Source organism: Narcine bancroftii, unplaced genomic scaffold (assembly GCF_036971445.1).
Source record: "Narcine bancroftii isolate sNarBan1 unplaced genomic scaffold, sNarBan1.hap1 Scaffold_789, whole genome shotgun sequence".
NCBI lineage: Eukaryota > Metazoa > Chordata > Chondrichthyes > Torpediniformes > Narcinidae > Narcine > Narcine bancroftii.
In genome coordinates, this window is record NW_027212293.1 from 25740 (window position 1) to 36720 (window position 10981).

Here is a 10981-nt window from a genome sequence, read left to right on the forward strand (position 1 = left end):
CAAAAGGAAGAGTGCCTGAACTAAAGGGTTACTTTGATAGAGTAAATCATGAATGTTAAAATCATTCCCCTTCCTAGAGAAATAGGACTTGAACCTATACCTTAGAGATCAAAACCCTAAGTACTTCATTATACTATCCACTAAGTAAAGTCAGCTAAATAAGCTTTTGGGCCCATACCCCAACCATGTTGGTTAAAATCCTTCCTCTACTAATGAATCCATTTATCCTACTAATCCTTATCCTTAGCCTAATCATAGGAACCCTAATAACATTCACAATAACAAATTGATTATTAATCTGAATAGGCCTTGAAATTAATACCATAGCCATCATTCCATTAATAATTTATAAACACCACCCACGAGCAGTAGAAGCCTCCACCAAATACTTCATCACACAAGCCACAGCCTCTGCAATACTCCTATTTGGAGGAACCATCAATGCATGACTGACTGGACAATGAGAACTAACCCAAATAACAAACCAAACAACAACAATATTTATTACATTAGCCCTAGCCCTAAAACTAGGACTAGCACCAATACACTTCTGACTACCAGAAGTAATACAAGGAATTAATTTACCAACAGGTATAATTCTAGCAACATGACAAAAACTTGCACCATTAGCAATCCTATTTCAATTACACCAAACACTCAACCCACATTTATTAACAATTCTTGGATTAACATCAATCGTTGTAGGAGGATGAGGAGGACTAAACCAAACACAACTACGAAAAATCCTAGCCTATTCATCAATCGCACATCTAGGATGGATAATATCTATTTTACACTACATACCTAACCTCATAATATTAAATCTAATTATCTATTTGATTATAACCTCCTCCATATTCTTAATATTAATATATATTAACTCCACAAAAATTGAATCCATCGCACCATCTGGAATAAAAACACAACTAATCACACCAATTTTCCTTACCTCTCTCCTATCATTAGGAGGATTACCTCCCCTATCCGGCTTTATACCAAAATGATTAATTATTGAAGAATTAACTAAACAAAACATAATATTTACAACCACTATCATAACTTTAGCAACATTATTAAGCCTATTCTTCTACTTACGATTATGTTATATAATCACATTAACCATCTCCCCCAACCTAACTTTATCAACATCAACATGACAATCACCTACATCCAAACCAAACACATTACTAACTTTATCCACAATAATATCAATTATACTTCTACCATTAACCCCCATAATATTTATACTAACCCTATAATAAGAAGTTTAGGTTAACAAAACCAAAAGCCTTCAAAGCTTTAAATAAAAGTGAAACCCTCTTAACTTCTGATTTAAGATTTGCAAGACTTTATCTCACATCTTCTGAATGCAACCCAGACACTTTAATTAAGCTAAAACCTTACTAGATAGACAGGCCTCGATCCTATAAATTCTTAGTTAACAGCTAAGCGTTCAATCCTACGAACATCTATCCAGCTTCTCCCGCCGTAAGGGGCAAAGGCGGGAGAAGCCCCGGGAGATCTCTCTCCTTTTCACGATTTGCAATCGTCTGTAAACATTTATACTACAAGACTATTCTGATAAGAAGAGGATTTATACCTCTCTCTACGGAGCTACAATCCGCTGCTTTAAACTCGGCCATCTTACCTGTGGCAATTAATCGCTGATTATTCTCTACAAATCATAAAGATATTGGCACCCTATACTTGATCTTCGGTGCTTGAGCAGGAATAGTGGGAACTGGTTTGAGCCTATTAATTCGAACCGAATTGAGCCAACCAGGTACTTTACTGGGTGATGATCAAATCTATAATGTAATTGTTACTGCTCATGCCTTTGTTATAATCTTTTTTATGGTTATACCAATTATAATTGGTGGATTTGGCAACTGATTAACCCCACTAATAATTGGAGCCCCAGACATAGCTTTTCCACGATTAAATAATATAAGTTTCTGATTACTTCCCCCATCCTTTTTATTACTACTAGCTTCTGCAGGAGTAGAAGCCGGCGCTGGCACCGGCTGAACAGTTTATCCCCCTCTTGCTGGTAATCTCGCCCATGCAGGAGCATCAGTTGATTTAACAATTTTCTCATTACATTTAGCTGGAATTTCATCTATCTTAGCATCCATTAATTTTATTACCACAATTATTAATATAAAATCCCCATCAATTACACAATACCAAACACCCCTTTTCGTATGATCATTACTTGTAACCACAATTCTATTACTCTTATCTTTACCAGTCTTAGCAGCAGGTATTACTATATTATTAACAGACCGAAATCTTAATACAACCTTTTTTGATCCAGCAGGAGGTGGTGATCCAATCTTATATCAACATCTATTCTGATTTTTTGGCCACCCAGAAGTTTACATCTTAATTTTACCAGGATTTGGTATAATCTCACACGTAGTCGCTTACTATTCCGGAAAAAAAGAACCATTCGGTTATATAGGAATAGTTTGAGCAATAATAGCAATTGGACTACTTGGTTTTATTGTATGAGCCCATCATATATTTACCGCTGGAATAGACGTTGATACCCGTGCCTACTTTACTTCAGCCACCATAATCATTGCCATTCCCACTGGAGTTAAAGTATTTAGCTGATTAGCAACACTCCATGGAGGATCTATTAAATGAGAAACACCCCTTCTATGAGCATTAGGATTTATCTTCCTATTTACTATTGGTGGTTTAACAGGAATTGTTCTAGCTAATTCATCACTTGATATTGTTTTACATGATACATACTATGTTGTAGCACACTTTCATTACGTCCTATCAATAGGAGCGGTATTTGCAATTATAGCAGGATTCATTCACTGATTCCCCCTAATTTCCGGGTATACACTCAATTCAACCTGAACTAAAATACAATTTCTAGTAATATTTATTGGAGTAAACCTAACATTTTTCCCACAACATTTTCTTGGTTTAGCCGGAATACCACGTCGCTACTCAGATTATCCAGATGCTTATACCCTCTGAAATGTTGTATCATCCATCGGCTCAATAATTTCCCTAGTTGCCGTAATTATACTCCTATACATTTTATGAGAAGCATTCGCCTCAAAACGTGAAGTATTAACTATTGATTTACCACATACAAATGTAGAATGACTTCACGGCTGTCCACCACCTAATCATACCTTTGAAGAACCACCATTTGTTCAAATCCAACGTCCTATGTATTAATACAAGAAAGGAAGGAATTGAACCCCCATATATTGGTTTCAAGCCAATCACATCACCACTCTGTCACTTTCTTCAAGATTTTAGTATAATAGTAACACATTACCTTGTCAAGGTAAAACTGTGGGTTAAAACCCCACAAATCTTATAATGGCACACCCTTCACAATTAGGATTCCAAGACGCAGCATCTCCAGTAATAGAAGAACTCCTCCACTTCCACGACCACACATTAATAATCGTTTTCTTAATTAGCTCACTCGTTCTCTATATTATTTTAGCAATAGTATCTACCAAACTTACTAATAAATACATTTTAGACTCACAAGAAATTGAAATTGTATGAACAATTTTACCAGCAGTTATCCTAATCTTAATTGCCCTACCATCATTACGAATTTTATACTTAATAGACGAAATTAATGATCCACATATTACAATTAAAGCCCTAGGACATCAATGATATTGAAGCTACGAATATACAGATTATGAAAATTTAGAATTTGACTCATACATAATCCAAACAGAAGACCTTAACCCAGGTCAGTTCCGCCTCCTAGAAACGGATCACCGAATAGTAGTACCAATAGAATCCCCAATCCGAATACTCATCACTGCCGAAGATGTTTTACACTCATGAGCAGTACCCGCACTAGGAATTAAAATAGATGCAGTACCAGGACGTTTAAATCAAACTGCCTTCATTATTTCACGACCAGGTATTTTCTACGGACAATGTTCAGAAATCTGTGGCGCTAACCATACTTTCATACCAATTGTAGTTGAATCAGTCCCACTTGAACATTTCGAAAACTGATCTTCATTAATACTAGAAGAATCTTCATTAAGAAGCTAAAATAGGATTATAGCATTAGCCTTTTAAGCTAAATAATGGTGACCTCCTACCACCCTTAATGATATGCCACAATTAAACCCAAATCCATGGTTCTTAATCTTCTTATTTTCATGACTATTTTTCCTAACAATTATAACACAAAAAGTAATAAATCACCTATTTATTAAGTATCCTAAGCTTGAAAATACAAAAAAACCTAAACCAAAATCTTGATACTGACCATGACCCTAACCTTTTTTAACCAATTCTTAAGCCCCTCATTAATAGGAATTCCACTAATTGCCCTAGCAATTATAATTCCATGAATAACATTATTAAATTCATCAAATCGTTGAATTAATAACCGACTTATGACCTTACAAGAATGATTTATTAACCGATTTACATATCAATTAATACAACCTATTAATTTAAATGGACATAAATGAGCTATAATCCTTATAGCATTAATATTATTCTTAATTACAATAAATTTATTAGGACTTCTTCCATATACATTTACCCCAACAACACAACTATCATTAAATATAGCATTCGCTATCCCTTTATGATTAACCACAGTTCTAATTGGACTATTAAATCAACCAACCTCTTCACTAGCCCATTTACTTCCAGAAGGAACACCAACCTTACTAGTACCAATTCTAATTTTCATTGAAACAATTAGTTTATTTATCCGACCACTAGCACTAGGAGTCCGACTAACTGCAAACTTAACAGCTGGGCACCTGCTCATACAATTAATTGCAACTGCAGCATTCACATTGATTAATGTAATACCAACAGTAGCTTTACTAACATCACTAATTTTGTTCTTATTAACTATACTAGAAGTAGCCGTAGCAATAATCCAAGCTTACGTATTTGTACTCTTATTAAGCCTTTATTTACAAGAAAACATTTAATGGCACACCAAGCACATCCATATCATATAGTAGATCAAAGCCCATGACCATTAACAGGAGCTATAGCCGCATTACTAATAACATCTGGCCTAGCTATCTGATTTCACTTTCATAAACCATTATTATTAATTCTAGGATTTATCCTAATAATCTTAACCATAATCCAATGATGACGAGACGTAATCCGAGAAGGAACCTTCCAAGGCCACCACACCATACCAGTACAAAAAGGACTCCGCTATGGAATAATCCTATTTATTTTATCAGAAGTATTCTTCTTCCTAGGTTTCTTCTGAGCCTTTTATCACTCAAGCCTAGCACCAACTCCAGAATTAGGAGGATGTTGACCACCTACAGGCATTTATCCATTAAATCCATTTGACGTACCACTTTTAAATACTGCAGTTCTATTAGCATCAGGAGTAACAGTAACATGAGCTCACCATAGCATTATAGAAGGCAACCGAAAAGAAACAATTCAAGCCCTTACCTTAACCATCCTATTAGGTTTTTATTTTACCGCTCTTCAAGCAATAGAATACTACGAAGCTCCATTCTCCATCGCTGATGGTATTTATGGTACAACATTCTTTGTAGCCACAGGATTTCATGGCTTACATGTAATCATTGGTTCTACATTCCTAATAATTTGCCTTTTACGACAAATCCAATTCCACTTCACATCAAAACATCACTTCGGCTTTGAAGCCGCAGCATGATACTGACATTTCGTTGATGTAGTATGATTATTCCTTTACGTATCAATTTATTGATGAGGTTCATAACTTTTCTAGTATAAAGACTAGTACAAATGATTTCCAATCATTTAATCTTGGTTAAAATCCAAGGAAAAGTAATGAATCTCATCATATTTATTATCACTATAACGGCCCTCATTTCCCTAATTTTAGCTATTATCTCATTCCTTCTTCCAATACTAAAACCAAACAATGAAAAATTATCCCCATTTGAATGTGGCTTCGACCCATTAGGAAATGCACGCTTACCCTTTTCAATCCGATTCTTCCTTATCGCCATTCTATTCATATTATTTGACCTAGAAATTGCTCTACTTCTACCATTACCATGAGCAGATCAACTAAATAATCCCATTCTTACTATTATATGAACAACAATTATTATTATTTTACTTACCTTAGGATTAATTTATGAATGACTACAAGGAGGCTTAGAATGAGCAGAATAGATATTTAGTCTAATACCTAAGACACTCAATTTCGACTTGACAAATTATAGTGAAATCCTATAAATATCTTATGACACCCATCCATTTTATCCTTACTATAACATTTATAATCAGCCTAACAGGACTCACACTAAACCGATCACATTTACTATCAGCCCTTATTTGTTTGGAAGGTATAATATTATCGCTATATATCTCAATTGCTCTATGATCAATAATAATAAACTCATCAACATGATCACTCTCTCCAATAATTCTATTAACATTTTCAGCCTGTGAAGCTAGCTCAGGACTAGCTCTACTAGTAGCCTCAACCCGAACTCACGGATCAGATCAACTAAAAAACTTAAATCTACTACAATGTTAAAAATCCTTGTACCTACAATCATAATAATTCCAACCACATTCTTTATTAACAAAAAATGATTATGAACTATCTCCACTACCTATAGTTTTATAATCGCTACACTAAGTCTACTTTGACTTAAATGAAATAATGAAACCGCCTGACATTTCTCAAATAATTTCTTAGCCATCGACCCATTATCAATACCACTTTTAACAATAACCTGCTGACTCTTACCACTAATAATTTTAGCAAGCCAAAATCACCTAACAAAAGAACCCTTTACCCGCCAACGCACCTATATCACATTACTAATTTCCTTACAAATCTTTTTAATCATAACATTTAGTGCGACCGAACTAATTCTATTCTATATTATATTTGAAGCCACCTTAATCCCAACCATAATTATCATTACACGATGAGGAAACCAAACTGAACGATTAAACGCAGGTATCTACTTCCTATTTTATACACTCATTGGTTCTTTACCATTACTAATTGCCCTACTTATCCTACATAATGATTTAAATACTCTTTCAATATTTATATTACAAAACATACCATATAATTTAAAACCATCCTGATCAAACAAATTCTGATGACTAGCATGCATAATCGCCTTCCTAGTAAAAATACCCCTTTATGGAGTACATTTATGATTGCCAAAAGCCCACGTAGAAGCACCAATTGCAGGCTCAATAATTCTAGCAGCCATCCTATTAAAATTAGGAGGCTATGGAATAATACGGATTATCATTATATTAAACCCATTAACCAAAGAAATAATATACCCATTCCTTATCTTAGCCATCTGAGGAGTCATCATGACCAGTTCTATTTGTTTACGACAAACAGACTTAAAATCACTAATCGCATATTCATCAGTCAGCCATATAGGCTTAGTAGCAGCAGCAATCCTAATCCAAACACCATGAAGTTTCGCAGGAGCAATTACACTAATAATTGCCCACGGCCTTATCTCCTCAGCATTATTCTGCCTCTCTAACACCAACTATGAACGAACCCATACCCGAATCATAATTCTTACCCGTGGATTACAAATCATATTACCATTAATAGCAACCTCATGATTTTTAATTAACCTAGCTAACCTAGCCTTACCACCTAGCTTAAACTTAATAGGAGAATTATTTATTATTACCTCATTAATCAAATGATCAAACTGAACAATCATATTAACAGGAACCGGAGTATTATTAACAGCATCATATTCACTTTATATATTTCTAATAACACAACGTGGCCCTTTACCACAACATTTAACATTTATTAACCCAACATATACACGCGAACATCTACTAATTTATTTACACTTATTACCTTCCATATTAATCATTTTAAAACCAGAAATTATTATAGGATGAACATTCTGTAATTATAGTTTAAAAAAAACATTAGATTGTGGTTCTAAAAATAAAAGTGAAAATCTTTTTAATAACCAAGAGAGGTCCGGGACAAAAAGAACTGCTAACTCTTTTATCCATGGTTCAAATCCATGGCTCACTTAAACTTTTGAAAGATAATAGTAATCTATTGGTCTTAGGAATCAAAAACTCTTGGTGCAAATCCTAGCAAAAGTCATGAACCTTATTATAATAAACATAACATTCCTAACTATTATCTCACTCATATATCCAATTATTACATGTACTCTAATACCCAAACCCAACAATAATTGATCATATACAACAAAAATAGCTGTAAAAACCTCATTTTACATCAGCCTCATCCCATTACTAATTTTTCTAGACCAAGGACTAGAATCCGTCACAACCAATTGAAATTGAATTAATATTGGACCCCTAGATGTCAACTTAAGCTTTAAATTCGATATATACTCAATTATTTTCATACCAGTAGCCCTATATGTTACATGATCCATCTTTGAATTCTCATTATGATACATAAAATCAGACCCAAACCTAAACCAATTCTTAAAATACTTAATACTTTTTCTAATTACTATAATTATTCTAATTACAGCAAATAACCTATTTCAACTTTTCATTGGCTGGGAAGGAGTAGGCATTATATCCTTTTTATTAATTGGTTGATGATTTAGTCGAACAGACGCCAACACTGCCGCCTTACAAGCAGTAATCTATAACCGTATTGGAGATATTGGATTAATCTTCAGCATAACATGACTAGCAATTAATATAAATACATGAGAAATACAACAACTATTTTTTCTATCTAAAAATATAGACTTGACTATTCCATTACTAGGACTCGTCTTAGCTGCTACAGGGAAATCAGCACAATTTGGCTTACATCCTTGATTACCAGCAGCAATAGAAGGCCCAACACCAGTCTCTGCCCTACTACATTCAAGCACAATAGTTGTAGCAGGTATTTTTTTACTCATCCGATTAAATCCTCTAATTAATAATAACCAAATAATCTTAACAACCTGCCTATGTCTAGGCGCACTAACAACACTATTCACAGCCATATGCGCCCTAACCCAAAATGATATTAAAAAAATTATTGCTTTCTCTACATCAAGTCAATTAGGACTCATAATAGTTACTATTGGACTTAATCAACCTCAACTAGCCTTCCTACATATCTGTACCCATGCTTTCTTCAAAGCCATACTCTTCCTATGCTCAGGTTCCATAATTCATTCACTAAATGATGAACAAGATATCCGAAAAATAGGAGGAATACATAAAACCTTACCAATTACCTCCTCAGCCCTAACAATTGGATCACTAGCATTAACAGGCATACCCTTCTTATCAGGCTTCTTTTCAAAAGACACAATTATCGAAACAATAAACATATCATATCTCAACGCCTGAGCCCTAACCCTTACCCTCATAGCCACCTCTTTCACAGCCATTTATAGTCTACGACTAATTTTCCTCTCCTCTATAATATTTCCACGCTTCATAACACTTATACCAATCAATGAAAATGATATTATACTTACAAAATCCATTAAACGATTAGCTTATGGCAGCATAACTGCTGGCTTCATTATCATAAATAATATAAATCCAACAAAAACCCAAATCATAACCATACCCACCATCACTAAAATAGCAGCCTTATTAGTCTCAATTTTAGGATTACTCCTAGCAATAGAACTCATAAATATAAAAAAAATAGAATTAACACTTAACAAACAACCTTATAAATTCTCCAATATATTAGGATATTACCCACCAATTATACACCGCCTATTATCAAAAATTAATTTAACATGAGCACAAAACATCTCAACCCATGTAATAGACCTATCATGATATGAAAAAATTGGACCAAAAAGCCCACTTATTCAACAAATCCCAATAATTAAAATCATTAACGAACCACAACAAGGTTATATTAAAACATACCTAATAATCTTTATCCTAACAATTATAATAATTACTATTATATTTTATACCACACGAAGACTTCCCCAAGATAAACCACGAGTTAATTCCAATACAACAAATAAAGTTAATAATAATATTCACCCACCCAAAATCAATATATATCCACCATAAAAATAAAGTATACTTACACCAGTAAAATCACCACGAACTATATCCAAAACATGAACTTCCTCACTAAACCAACCAAAATCCCAATCACTAATTAAACCTTTACCACTAAAATAAACTAAAATTACATAAAATATTAAATAAACCATAACAGACCAATCAATCCATGTTTCTGGATAAGGCTCAGCTGCGAGCGCAGCTGAGTAAGCAAAAACTACCAACATGCCACCTAAATAAATTAAAAATAAAACTAAACTTAAAAAAGAACTACCAAAAATAACTAATAAACCACAACCAAAACCAGAAGAAATAACTAAACCCAAAGCAGCATAATAAGGAGATGGATTTGACGCCACCGCTATAAAACCAAAAATAAAACTTGCAATCACTACTAAAATTAAATAAGTCATATTAATCTTCACCTAGATTTTAACTAAGACCAATAATCTGAAAAACTATCGTTGTAATTCAACTATAAAGACTAATGACAATAATTAATCGAAAAAATCACCCATTATTAAAAATCATTAATAACGTATTAATTGATCTCCCCGCCCCCATTAACATCTCCTCCTGATGAAATTTTGGATCCTTACTAGGGCTATGTCTTATTTTACAAATCATAACAGGCCTATTCTTAGCAATACATTATACCCCAGACATCTCATCCGCATTCTCATCAATTGCCCATATTACCCGTGACGTAAACTATGGTTGAATAATTCGAAATATTCACGCTAACAGTGCCTCAATATTCTTCATCTGCATCTACTTACACACAGCCCGAGGATTTTATTACGGCTCATACCTAAATAAAGAAACATGAAATATTGGAGTAATACTATTAATATTACTCATAGCTACAGCCTTCATAGGTTATATCCTACCATGAGGACAAATATCTTTCTGAGGAGCTACAGTAATTACTAATCTCCTCTCTGCA

General features: G+C 33.8%; 1 pseudogene; it reads left to right on the forward strand.

Moving 5' to 3' along the window:
* Positions 1-212: 212 nt before the first annotated feature.
* Positions 213-3283, forward strand: LOC138751172 (NADH-ubiquinone oxidoreductase chain 2-like; annotated as a pseudogene).
* Positions 3284-10981: the final 7698 nt, after the last annotated feature.